The sequence below is a fragment of the Dermacentor andersoni genome, chromosome 6, assembly GCF_023375885.2.
Source record: "Dermacentor andersoni chromosome 6, qqDerAnde1_hic_scaffold, whole genome shotgun sequence".
Lineage (NCBI taxonomy): Eukaryota > Metazoa > Arthropoda > Arachnida > Ixodida > Ixodidae > Dermacentor > Dermacentor andersoni.
In genome coordinates, this window is record NC_092819.1 from 77856905 (window position 1) to 77871097 (window position 14193).

Genomic DNA, 14193 nt, shown 5'->3' on the forward strand with positions numbered 1-14193 from the left:
GGTTTTCACTTGCATATTTTACAATGTTGAGCCAAATGGGAACCTGTGCCTGTTGGTATGGATCGCTCATGTTCTCTAAGGCGCTCGTTAACACAGTGGCCTGACTGCCCTACATACACTTTGGCACATGACAACGGAATCTTATAAACCACACCGACGCTGCAATCTACAAACTTCGCGTGGTTCTTTTCACTATCTGGTTTTTTACTCACTTTAGAAATACGGCTGCACAAAATTGACAGTTTCTCAGGAGCAGAAAACACTACCGGAATTTGGTATCTAGTGGCGACCTTCTTTAGATTGTGAGCCACTCTATGGCAATACGGCGTAACTTCAGGCCTCTTCTTTTGTGTACTACAGTTCTTCTTGTACCGCTTCCCTTTCAGTTTCTGAAGCAATACCTCTGAGACCGACGTCACCACCAGACTTGGGTATCCCGCAGCCTGTAGCCTATTTAACTGTGCGATTAAACTCTGTTTCGCAGAGCGATGTCAAGATTTCATTAACGAAGATTCTAGACACATCAAAGCAATGGCGCGTTTCACAATCTTTGAGTGCGCAAACGCGTAAGGTAAAAGTTCCTTACGTGCACGAGGAGAGTGCATCCAACAGGCGTGAGCTGCTTGTAAGGATAATTGCAAACCTAAAAACTGGAATTTACCGTCCCTAGATAGCTCATGTGTGAAAGTTAAACCTTTGCCATTGTCATTGAACATAGTTAAAATGTCAGCTACCGTAACGGAGCATTCGTTTTTAGTCTGTTTTATCACAAGAAAATCGTCAACATATCTAAAAATTTGAACTGAGTCATTGTTTAAAGCACTCTTAATAGCGTGGTCGACAAACGATAAAAAAATATTACAAGGAGCAGGCGCACCACATGAACCAATACGCACACCATTTTTCTGAATAAAAAGCTTATTTTCGAACCAGATAAAAGTTGCACTTAGATAAAATACAAGAAGGGACATGAAATTTTCCGAGGACAACCCGGCCGCATTGCGAAAAGCTACCTCGCCACTTTCTTCGATGCACATCATCACACTGCGAAATAGGTCATCGTGTGGTAATGAATAATAAAGATCTTCAACGTCAACAGAAAAAATGTCGGCTACTGAATGGGTGTCTTCCAGAAAGGAAACGACATCGAAAGAATTCTTTATGCCATAAGGATCGTCAATAGTTAAATGCTTCAACTGTTTTTGCAAAAAGCGGCTAACCAAAACCTGCCAACAGTTGTTTTCACTCACTGTTGTACGGAAAGCCACATCCGGTTTGTGCGTTTTTGCAGTGAGAAAAACCTCTAGAGCAAGCACCTTGCATTGTTTTACATCTTTCACAATCTTAGTGAGGCCTATATTTTCCAACAAAGAAATGGCTTTGCGTTTTACCTTCTGAGCTTTTTCGTTTGCCAGAATAAAGTTCTTGTCGATAGCCTGAATGGCTTTTTTGTTGAAGACAGCAGACGGAGCTATCATGAAACCGCCCTCTTTGTCACTCAGTAACAACCGAAGTTCATTGTCTCTAAAGAATGATACTGCCCTCTTGATCACAGCTGTCAAAGGTGGTGCGTTCTTGGTGACGGTCCTACGAAAGCAATCCACTCCATCGAGAAGGCACCGCTCCTGGTCCTAGACTAGAGGACTAGAGGACTAGAGCAGGACTAGAGGACCAGGAGCGGTGCCTTTCGAACATTCCGCGAACCTGTCCCTGTGCTTGACGTCACAGCTATGCTCATGGTTAGCTTTCACAGCGGAGCTTTATATGGCTACCTTCGCATAGATTTTTCAATGTTCGTGCCTCAAACCTTCCGCGCCTTCTACGAGGAAGCAAACCAAACCACTAAGGTATGTGCTGACGCCTGGCGTAGCAAGAGGAAAGCTAAGAAACAACCCAGTGCTACATCACGCCGCATTCCATGAGGAGGCGGACAAGTAAAGCATATGCTGACCCCTGACGTAGCAAGAGGAGAGCTCGGAAACTGGCGGCGAGTAGCAGCAAAGGTCGTGTCTGAGAGGCTGCCGGTAAGCGGCGGGCTCGACAGGAGGTTCCATGCGACGTAGGTATCAAGGAGTATCAAGCGGCGCAGGTAACATGCCAGTAAATTGGACGAGTACAAGGGTTTGTATGGGATATTTAAGAGGGACTTGTTATTGGGCGAGTTGGTTCATACTGCGAGGAAATAAATGAACGGCGCAGAATACAAGACAAGGACGTAGTAAGGGACACGGAAAAGCGCTTGTCCGTGTTCCTTATTAACTCCTTGTATTGAATTCCGCGCCGCCCATTTATTGCTTTCCGAGGGACTTTCTGGACAGATGTTTCGGACTAAGGTGTGCGACAGACTGTGGTTAGGGAACGATTCGATGCTGACTGGTACGTTCTAGATGTCGCGAAGAGTGAATGTGATGCAATTTTGACAGCTGCCTCAGCTCCTGACTTAGCCAGCTGCTCGGCTTGGCTAAGCCGATGGAGCGCTTATGGCCGTAACGCGCATCGATCATTTGGTGTGACAGGTAGTTGCTAACAAGCCATCTGCTGCGTTTCCGCGCCTGCACAAAGAACCGAATAGGCAGTTAGTATGTTGTGTGCGCTAGTATGGGGACTTCGCGTGTAGTGCATACTGCCGAATAACAGGCCGATCACGATCCTAAAGTGCCCGGAAAAGCGCTAATACTTCATAAGAATCATAAGGCGTCAAAGTGGTGAAGTACGTCGCTACCTGGACCGTCTCAAGGTCGTCTTCAAGAAATTAACAAGGCGCAACGCTTCAACAAAGGGTTCGGAACAGGATGGCTCCAACGATCCGCTACCGGTACTTCACATCAGTCTTGTCATCCAGTGCCGCCCCGACATTGTAGTTATATCCTCCCATTTATATTTTATTGTGATACCAATTATATGGACACTCCAAGCACATTTCTGCCGTCGCCGTTGCCGTGACGTTCCGCATAACGTCCAAGGGCCATAACAACCTCACCGTGCGCCGTATGCTGTATGTGCGAGTGAAAGCGTGCGAGGGTAATGGCGGCTCAATTTCGTGCACCCAAGGCACGAAATTGAGCCGGTAGGAAGCGCGCCGTCTTCCATCGCGCGCAAAGCACCGAGAGGAAGGCAGGGAGGGGGCGTCCTCCTCGGGCAGCTGCTGCGCATGGCGCGGCTGCGCGGGCCCTACCTTCAAAGCGATCTGGGATGGCACAGAGTCCGTGCCGAGTGATGATTGCTTTGCGTGCGCTGTGTTTTCGCCGCTTAGTTCGCGAAGAAGCGAGAGGCAGCACGAAGGTGAATTCGCTCACTGCTGCTGCCGTGCTTGCTCTCTTCAGTGTTTTGGCAGCAAATTTGCGCCGTGATCGAGTGAGATGGGCTCATGTTTGCTTGTGCGCGTGTGATACTATGCTTGTTAATTTAGCTAGTCAGAGTATGTTTACAAATTTGCACAGCCGACAAAGCTGCTATCCTTACTTCGTATAGCTGTCTACTGATTTTCTTTCGCAATCGATGATTCGCCTTTAGGGAGAAAGTGCGACTTTTTTACTGGGCGTTCTATATCAGACCATCATAACTATGCACCTAAGGTCCGTGAAATAAGGTACGTAAAGTATGGCGATGTACTGTTGCTTTTAGGCTTTTCTTTTCTTATACTATTTCCCAGTGGGGGGAACAAGCTCCCACATAGCATTGAACGTTGCCAGCCAGATGTAGAGTGTCATTTATATCTAAGTTATATCGCTGATTGAGAGTATTGCTATGCATTATTTCCGTTTTACAAACATGTTATTCTACAAGCAGCAAATATTTATATTTTTATATGTACTGTATCCCCAATGCTATGACGCACTCACGACACTGAAGGGTATTTTAAATAGTTAAATAAATACAAAATAAATACAAAACGTTGGATACCAATCGCACAAGATTTTGGGACCAGCGCCGTCTGCCTCCTTGCAGGACAGGAAAAAACAGTTGCAGCCGCGGGCAAGTCTAAACGTGCCTTCAAAGCCAAGGCCGTGACGTATTCAGAAGGCTCCAGATTGTTATCAGGCATCCATCTAGGGGCGAGAGAAGTGGAGTGTTCTCAGGAAATATTATTATTATTATTTGTTTGACATGAAAACACAAATACAATGGGCACAGAGAGAGAGAAATAGGCAAGGAGCAGACTGGTAACTGCCACCTAGAGGAGCACAAAACCTGGATACTCTTCTCGGGAAGCGAAAGGCTGTTTAATGCAACAATGTTTTTTTTTTTTTTTGGGTTGCGCGTGCTGTCGGACATGGAATCAAAATACGTCTTACGTCATTGCACGAGCCTGAGAAAAAATCTCGGCAATGACCGTTAGGAGGCCATTCTTCCCGGTCAAATATAGGCACTGAAAATTTTTTTCCCCAAAATTTCTATTTTGAAATTTTCGGTTTGGTTTTCCTTTGCTGTAAATATCTATTATTTCGAGGGTTCGCAAGGCCCGAAAGAGGGATGCGCGAACGTCGATAACGCGAACCAAACGCACATTTCTTTTAATTTGAAGTCTAACTTCGCTGATAGGAAATGAAGCGTTATACTCGTAGAAGTTGTAGCCTTTAGCAACAAAGGTCTGGGTGACGGGCCAAGCCCTACATACTTGCACTTCGCCACTCCACCCCCTTTCCCCTCTGTTTCTTCAGTGCAGAGTAACCAATGAGACGGTTATTCTGGCTAACCTTTTCTGATTTTCACTCACTATTTCTTTCTGTCTTTCAATCCAGCGGAGGCTAAACGAAAGTTTCATGCGGAACTCATCCGTGACATCTGTTAATATCCATATAAAACCAAAAATGTAGAATATACGCTACACGAGAGTTACTGAGTGGCAGAGTACAATGTATATGAAGAGCTTTAAGTGGCTAAGTGTGAGATATTTGCAGGGCCTTGTCGTGCATTTCTTACGTCGTGATGTTTTTCATTCATTTCTTCATTTTTGTCTTTCTTGGCTAAGTGGTTAAGCGTCTAGTGGCTGTATGGTGGCCTAGTGGCCGAGAATCTGCTTCGTATGCAGGAGCTACTGGGTTGGAATCCAGGTGCCGCCGGAAACCCAATAGTTTTCCTATTGTGTACGCCTGTCCCCTGGCCTTGTGATCCACGACGTGGGGGGGGGGGGGGGGGGCGGTCTCTAGGCACTCCTTGAAACCTGCAAAGGGTTGTTTCTCCCCAAGCGGGGACCCTTTCCATCGAATACGTGCTCTGGGATGCCACATGGAAAATTACTTCCATGAAAGCGGTACGCGCTCAAAATAATGTGGCTCTGCCACAGCATCGATCATAGTGCGGTGCTGCACCCTCTACAGGGCTTCCTGCAGTGGTTTCTCTGAGGGGGTGTAGCCTCAAGCTTGACAGCCTGAGGCTCTTGTTTGGGAAATTCGAAATTCATGGTAAACATCGCGAAGAAAAAACGATAGCTATTGTAGCTTGTGAGTCGGCTAGGTAGCCAATTAATTTTTTCTTGACAAATAGCTGATTATATACCTCTGTATATTTCTCTGTTCCTACTATCGCACTCTATTAATTTCAGTTATTCTACATCGTCCATTGTGTGTGCTCTTCTTCTTTTTTCCCTTTTCTTGCCTTCTTCATGTCTTCAATATTTATCTCCTATACACTGCTTTCTTCACATTACACAGGGGTCTTGAAAACGTCCTCTACCCCGACATATCCATGCCACAAATATGGGCTCGTACACAGGTATCGCCCGTGCTTTTCCAGCAAATGTTCGTAGTGCACTGCTGGGCAAAACCATGTTAAACGTCAATGCATAGTATGACACATTTTGGACATCTGTATGACAAAAAAGCACTGGTTAATGTATTCCTGTAAAACAAATATACCGTGTCTTTTTTTTTACATCGAAGACTTTTATTTTATGAAAACGCCTGCAAAATTCACTCAAGCTATGTCGCTAGAAATGAGTTCTCTGTCCAGGTGGACATCACCTGCAAGAAAAATAGAGACAAAGCAATTGATTAAGTAATTAAAATAATCACGTAACCCGCCGTGGTTGCTTAGTGGCTATGGTCTTGGGCTGCTAAGCACGTGGTCGCGGCATCGAATCCCGGCCACGGCGGCCGCATTTCGATGAGGGCGAAATGCGAAAACACCCGCGCACTTAGATTTAGGCGAACAGTAAAGAACCCCTGGTGGTGAAAATTATTCCGGAGTCCGCCACTACGGCGTGCCTCATAATCAAATCGTGGTTTTGGTACGTAACACCCTATAATTTATTTTAGTACAATTATCTTAATTATCCTCGTAACTCAAGCCTTATGCGTATGTTTACATAGGAGAGTTGAAGGGAATCATCAAAAAGGCCTTGTTACAGTATTCTACATTTCAATACGGCAATGTAGACAGAAATAAGTCGCGTCAAGCTAACCGTCCAATTTACTTGATTACGCACGTGGTAACGCGAAGCGCGGCCAATACTTTTGTGGCGTAAGAGCGTGGCATAAGTGAAAAAGTGCTCCAATTCGCTCTTTGGGTAACTCCATATTGTACGCATAATTCCTTCAGCAGCAGGAGTGAGAGAAACTGCATTATCGCACAATATGACCAAGCTTTATTTTATGCCAGCCTACTACATCGCTGACGGTTCGCACCGCATGGCGTGCTTCGCGAAACCGCAAGCGTAGCCAGGTAAACTGTATTTTAAGTAAAGTACATGAAAAATGTAGAGAGAGAGACAGAAAACACGGATAGGCGACCCCAAGTGGTCACGACCACCGCAAAGTAAAATAGCACAGGATCAGGCTACAGCCGTTTGTGTAAATCTGTGACTGGTAAAAAAAAGAAAAGAAAACACAAGTGAATGCTTCCTCCTTTGATACGTTGACTTATGCGCTCGGCATTCCAAAGTAAATAGCCTTCATACTCGTGTTTGATAAATGCGAACTATCGCAGTTATGAGTCAGCGTCTGTGTTCAGTGTTGCTAGGACAGTCGCACAGAAGCTGCTGAAGGGTCTCCTCGCGACCAATTGCCGAAATATTCTGGAAAGCTATTCGCGTTATTAAAGGAATAATGCGCTTTGTGGCGTTTATTTGTCGCAGTGAGGATATTTAGGCAGCGCTCTATCGTTGTTTTCTTGCCTAATTCGGCAAAGAACACAGCCATTAACCTGCCCATTTGAGACGGTAGTGCAGCAGCTTTACATATAAGACGGTTTGCAATATTTGTGTTTTCTCCTGTGGTGCGAGCGCCGGCGGGGAAAGCGACTGCCGTCCTTCCCTCCCGACAGAGATCTCTCTCGCGCGCAGGCATCATCGGGGCAGGCGCTGGCGGGAGGATGGAAGAGTTGCTCTGTCCGTCCAATCAACCGACATATCTAAAATCTAATGCAACATCTAAAACTCACACGCTACAGCACGTTTGTCTCAAAGAGCTTCTTAGCGTTCTGCGAAGAACGAGCTCCGCAAATTGGTCACTTGATTGTGCGAGAACGCGCGCCCCTTGCATCGGCACATTTGTATCGGCGGTGAGTCCGACTACCGACCATCAACCACGGATACGGGATAAAGAGGCGAAGAAAGCTATTCACTTTAAAACTTGCAAGGTTTAGATAGATTCCTAAGAGGACCTATATAGCTGCTTTGAAACTAAATTTACACCTGCAAGATAGAACTTCACCCCTTATCCTCGACACGAAGGCGCCATCGAGATACTCCACTGGATTTCCAAATCGCATATCAATTTCCACTTCTATGCTTGCCTCGAGCACGAAAATTTTCCCGCTGAATTGAACGAACGCGAGTCATTATTGATGAATCAAAGTTTAGTTTTGAAAATGACATGTGACGGTGGTCAATTCGTATCTGGTTCAAAAGTGGATTGACTGAACAGCGCTGGGAAGTGTCCACGTGACAGAGGCAACAAACACGGTTCACTCCAAACCACAGAAAACGATTCGTCCGAACACCAGCCCTAGCTTTCTTGCGTTTCTGTCGAGACTACTCGCACGTCATTAATTTCACAATGATGACAGGCTTTTGTATGTTTGACAGCGCTATGAAGTATATTTGTTCGCCCGTAAGACAACTCTTAAAGCTTTCTTCTTTTTTGCTGTCACGCCCAACGCTTGTATTGTAACACGCTTACCACAGGAAACGCCGGTGTGGCCACTCGAAGAACGTATTTTCGTCCGCGGCTACCTCTCGTGCTCGCGCAGCTATATCGACGCCGCGGTGGGCGCACTGGCCCGTCCTGAAAGAAATAGTGGACAGGTGACACGAACGGCGGGCAGCGGTGACGAGTGAGGAGCGCGGGGTCAGTGGAGGTGGTCGCCGAGAGAGCGAAAGAGGAGGCTGGGGGAGGGAGGTGGGGGGAGGGGGGTCGCCTCGGTCGGCTCTGTTGCGGGGCCGGCGGCTGCCACAGGTTGTGTCCCCGCGGCGCGAGCCGAGATCCTTCGCGGCGCAAAAGCCCGCCGTCGCAGAGCAGGGCGGCCGCGGGGCTCCGCGGGGTCCGGGGGCCCCGCGCCATTGGCGGTGCGGCTCAGCCGCCGAGGGGGAGCGGAGAGGGTTGAAGGGAGGGGAGGAGAAATCCACGTTGCCCCGAGAGAAGGGATGCGAAGCTGCGCGTGCGGAACCCCCCACCGGGTGACGTAGTAGGCTGGCCGCCGTTGGGAGACGACGGGCTCGTTCTTGTGGAGGAGAGAGAGAGAGAAGATAGGGAAGGGTTCCGCACTTTAAAAAGAGACGCTCTGCTGAAAGAAAAGCGTCGCCCGCTGCTCACACATACACACGGTAGGGCCGCCTCCCCTCCGGACACACGTCGGACTGAGTGGCCGCCGCGTGACGACGACGAGCACGCTTCGAAAGAATAGCGCCGCGTCTTATTGCGTGCGTGTGTGTGTGCACGCGCGGCCGCACGCTCGGTGAGCGTGTTACGCGCCCGGTGCTGATTGCGGCACAGACGCGTCTCTCTTTCGCGCCTCTTATTTTTCTTTTTTCTTCTCCATTGACCGGACCCTGGTTTCGTGTCTTGGCGCGTGCTTACTTTGCCAGCGTCAACCAGCGCCGCTACACTGCTACGAGGAGCAAGTCAGGGGACCCGCTGTCTCCTCGGGCCCCAAGCCTGAACAACCCGGAGGGGAAATAACCGGTGAGCCGATCGCAATGCACCGCGATACTTTCTGCCTGCCGTCCCATACCACGTTGCTGCGCAATTTTCATTGAGAGATCGCCCAGTTCAAGCGCCGCGCCTTCTTCCCACTCGTTCACAAACAGAACCGAACCAGTGGAAACAGAAGCGAACTGGTACTTTCACAAATCTATAAAGAATAGCATGTTGCCGGTCGTTTCGCGGGCTCAGATAACTGATTGAGTCAGACGAAGATTTCGCTAATTAGCATGGGCTGGAAGTTGTGGGTACAAGCGCAAGTTAACCACGAGCGCACGAAAGCTCGTATGTCGTTTTCCCGCGACATGACACTGCCAAGAGCAAAGTCTAAACCAAAATTTATTCAAAGTGACGATGCCACAAGTTTAAAACCGGAGCCGGGGATAATGTGCCGATTCGATTCGAATGCTATACCTTCTCACGCTTCCTGAAAGGTCTGAGTGGCGCTGAGCCCACGTAATCATTGTGATCAGCCAGACGTGATTGGCGGATGATAATAAAGGATTAGATTTGACCGAAACGAGTCCTCACGTAATTCCTCTCCACGTTTTGGTGTCGCTGCCAGAAGACAAGGTTGTATTTAACGAATCCCAAAACTAAAAGCATTAACAAATAAAAAAAAATTCTCATGTGGGCCACAGGTCAACGGGCTTGCTTGTTAGCCCGATGGTGCAGACGCATTTCTGCATCTAACGTGACGTACTGCTCGTCAAAAATATAGCTTCTCCCTGTTTTTTTTTTTTTTTTTTGTAGTTAAGGAGAAGGACCGCTGAAACAAGTGTCGAGGTTGTCTTCAGTGGCCATGACTTCAAACAACTCTCTTGACAGTTGGTCCTCTTTGCGAGCGCTGAAGTTGATGCTATCAGCATGGACTGAGAAAATGTGCGTGAGAAAGCGGCGAGTTGATCTTTATTTTACTGAATATTTGTTCGTGCTCTCTCTCTCTCTCTCTCTGACTTTCTTTCCGTTCTTCGCTTCGTCGTTGTTAACGTGAGCAAGCTCTTTCTAGTTTATGCAGTCGCTCTATTGAATAAAAATTTAGTGCTCAGCGTAGGGCCACAACGTGTGTGCGTCCCTCATTATTCCTGCGCATCGTCCTTCACCTCGTATCCTATGGGCCCGTATTCGCGAAGCATTTCTTTCGTAAGTGATTTTTCTCAGTTGTAAGTGATTGACCGTACGCCATCGCTAACGTTATGTCCAGCATCTTGATTGACTAGAATATTATCTTACGACCAGTTGTAGCGTAACAGCGTTTTTGTGAATACTAGTCCCAGGTATTTCTAGTCATCCGTCGTGCCTATAGGGGCACGTCTCGGTGATAACATTGACGCACCTTCGTGGCAAGCCAATCACGAGGGGCATAAAAAAATGAACGGAATCTTTGCAATATATTGCCGAGGGCGCTTGAAGTTGGGCATTGAAGTCATGTGGAACAACGGCAAAGAGGCGTAAAGACAGCAATAAAAAAATTGGCACGTACGGCCGGGAAATGCAGTTATGCAGCAAGACACCCTGCAAAAATGGAGAGAAACAATCCAACCAATACAAGCGCTTGCATTTGCGTTGTTTATTAATGTTCCAACATGAAAATACCGTTTGTTGTCGCACCTCACGTTCTTTTATCCGCGAGAAGGCCTTTCTTCTTAAACTTTTTTTTTATTTATTGCTCATACCTCAGCAGCACACAAAAACACGCAGAAAAGTAAAAAATAAAGGTGAGACGTTGTAATTAGTAGACGTTCTGAAAAAAAAAAAGCTTCCAGAAAGCAGAAATAAAAAGCTCAAATATAGAAGCACAGGACATCGGTTGTCCTGTGTTCCTATCTTGTCCGTGCATATTTGGCGCTGTTTTCCACCAATGGGTTAGTACAAACTAGTTCACATTCATTCCAAGTCACGGCTAATACGTGACTCTACTCGAGCTATCTCGCCAAACACGGCCAAACGGTGGAATGATTGCGACTATTTTTTCAGCAAGCCGACTCGTGGTATGAAGCGCTTTGTCTGAGAGCACGTGTTTTGTCCCCTTGAGCACAGGCCAATTATCGGCAGGATGGTCATGTTGAACTTCGGGGTCACATTCCTCGATGCTAGAAAAATATGCGCGGAGAAATGAATACACGCAAGAACGTTGAAGAGTTACGAAGCGGTGTCGAATGTGGCGGGTTACATAGGTAGTGCGCCGGTAGTTATGCAGCCACTGGGATTCTGTTGAAGCCTATAAGGGCAGCGATGCGGGCTTGTTGGTTGATCGTAATGAAATGACATGAAGTGTAGCGGAGCAAAAAGCAAGGACACAAGCACTTGTGTCGGTGTTTTATTTCTTCTTGTGTCCTTGTTTTTGCTGCGCTTTACAGCTATGGCAAGTCAATTCTGCGGAACCCCGCAAGGTGGTGGAAAGTTCATTTTTCTCCCGCAGCAAAACTTTGTTTTTGAGAAACCTGTGTCGGTTTCGTTTGTGGCTTCGTGCTACAAGCTGGGTGAATATAATTTTCCTTTTTTCGCTTCGGCGAGGTAGCTAGCTGCGAAGAATTGTTTTCAGAACAAGCTGGATCTTTTTCTGTATGTGTTTCTTCTTCTGCTTATATTTTATTTCTGCCAAAGCACGCAAAATGCACTCCTTGAAGTCCAGTGGTTCCACTTGAGCACGCGTCCGCAAACGCTATTTTGGGTTGGACAGGGGTAAAGCCACTCCAAGAATGTTCGCCCACTCTCTGTGTCGACGAATATCCGTCCCGAAACTTGTCGGCATTGAATCAGTAATGCTGCTCGAGCGCAGGAGCCGCATTTAACCGGTACGCACTTAAAATCAAGCATTCTGCTGTCGCGTCCCGATCGCGGGTGCAGCCATGTCAGGTGGTGTGTTAGGTGCAGCGACACGTGGTGGTGGGCGAGCACACACGCCGGCACGCAGAGAACACGTGTGAGCTAAATTGACACTGATTCGCGCTATTCGAACTGCGCATTTCTGTTGTGAATTAAAGGACTGTACACCCATGATACAGCAAAAGGTGGGGCTGAGGTTCAGCAGTTTGTCCTCGTCGGTTTCCTTTTTTTTCATTCACCTGTATTATATGCTAGACCCTCAAAACCAGCAGGCAAAACGAAAAGAACTTTCGGCAATTTCGCAGGGGATGCTCAAGCTTAAGCATCATGGAGTGTTAGGAGGGCGGACCCTGCAACTTGAAGTTGGGCAAGTTGTTTAGACACGTACGTCATCAGACAAAAGTTGTTTAAGTGTGTGGAAAGTGCGATAAAGGTAACACAATTTGTTCCCAAGCATACCGTAAGCAAATGGTACGTGGATACTCCAGTGGAGTACGTGGCTGCAAGCATTCCATACGCTATTACAACAGGCATCGTTGAAAGAGTGCCGAGTATTTGAGCTTTCTATTTCTTCATTCTGGAAACTGTTTTTCAGAACGCCTTGTATGACTCTTGCGATGTCTAAGCTTGAGCATCCCGTACAAAGTTGCTGAAAGTTCTTTTTTCTTTTGCTCGCTGTTATTTTTCTTTTACCTGCTGTTAGCGGAGTGTTCGCTCTTAAGCGTGTACTGGTTAAACGCGGATCCTATGCACCAGCACCATTACCGATTCAATACCGACAACTTTCGGGACGAATTTTCGATGACACAGACAGTGGGTGAACCTTCTTCAAGTGATTTTACCCTTGTCCAGCCCAAAATAATGTTTCGGACGCGTGCTCAAGTGGAACCATTGGACTTAAAGGAGTGCGTTTTGCGTGTTTTGGCAGGAATAACATATAAGCAGAAAGAAGTACACACAGAAAGAGATCCAGCTGGTTCTGGAAACCATTCTTCGAAGCTAGCTACCTTGCTGAAGGGAAAAAAGAAAGTTATATTCACCTATATTACAGCATGAAGGCAGAAACGAAGCCGACTCAGGTTTTTCAAGAACAAAGCTTTGCTGCGAGAGAAATATGATTTCCGGTCAGAGTCAGGACGAATTTTTCCTTCACTGCGAAGCTTTCTTTCTGAAAAATTCGTGCGCGTTTCCTTTGTAGCGTCATGCTACAAGATTTGTACATGCGTCAATTTTTCGCTTTCATAAACTTTCCTCCACCTTGCAAGCTTCCGCGAAATTAATATTCCATAGCTGTAAAGCGCAGCAGAAAGAAGCACAAAATTAGGAAGAAACAGAACACCGACACAAGTGCTTGTGTCCTTGCTTTTTGCTCCGCTACACTTCATGTCATTTCATTACGATCAACCAACAAGCCCGCATCGCTGTCCTTATAGGCTTCAACAGAATCCCAGTGGCTGCATAACTACCGGCGCACTACCTATGTAACCCGCCACATTCGACACCGCTTCGTAACTCTTCAACGTTCTTGCGTGTATTCATTTCTCCGCGCATATTTTTCTAGCATCGAGGAATGTGACCCCGAAGTTCAACATGACCATCCTGCCGATAATTGGCCTGTGCTCAAGGGGACAAAACACGTGCTCTCAGACAAAGCGCTTAATACCACGAGTCGGCTTGCTGCAAAAATAATCGCAATCATTCCACCGTTTGACCGTGTTTGGCAAGATAGCTCGAGTACAGTCACACATTAGTCGTGACTTCGTTTGAATGTGAGCTCGTTGGTACAAAGTCATCGGTGAAAAACAGCGCCAAATATATACGGACAAGGTAGGAACACAGGACAAGCGATGTCCTATGTTCCCATATTTGAGCTTTTTATTTCTGCATTCTGGAAACCTTTTTTCCAGAACAACTACTAACTACAGCGTCTGACCTTTGTGTTCTACTTTTCTACGTGTTTCTGTATGCTGCTGAGGCATGAGCAATACACTAAAATATAGTGTAAGAAAAAACTCCTCTCGCGGATAAAGGAACATCAGGTGGGACAACGAACGGCATTTTCATGTTGGAACATTAATAAAACACGCAAGTGCAAGCGCTTGTATTGGTTGGATTATTTGTATCCATCTTGCAAGGTGTCTTGCTGTACAACTGCAGTTCTAGACCGTGCATGCCAGTTTTTTATTGTTGTATTTACACCTCTTTACACTTGATCCACACGATT

General features: G+C 46.8%; 1 protein-coding gene across 2 annotated transcripts in view; it reads left to right on the forward strand.

Annotated features, from left to right (window-relative positions):
* Nucleotides 1-8642: 8642 nt before the first annotated feature.
* LOC126522432 (uncharacterized) overlaps nucleotides 8643-14193 on the forward strand; it is a 292757-nt gene continuing 287206 nt past the window's right edge. The window contains exon 1 of one of the 2 annotated variants that reach the window (XM_072288769.1): nucleotides 8643-9122. The gene's annotated coding sequence lies outside the window, so the exon portion shown is untranslated. The remainder of the gene's footprint in view (nucleotides 9123-14193) is intronic. The other variant, XM_050171178.3, reaches the window with a different exon arrangement.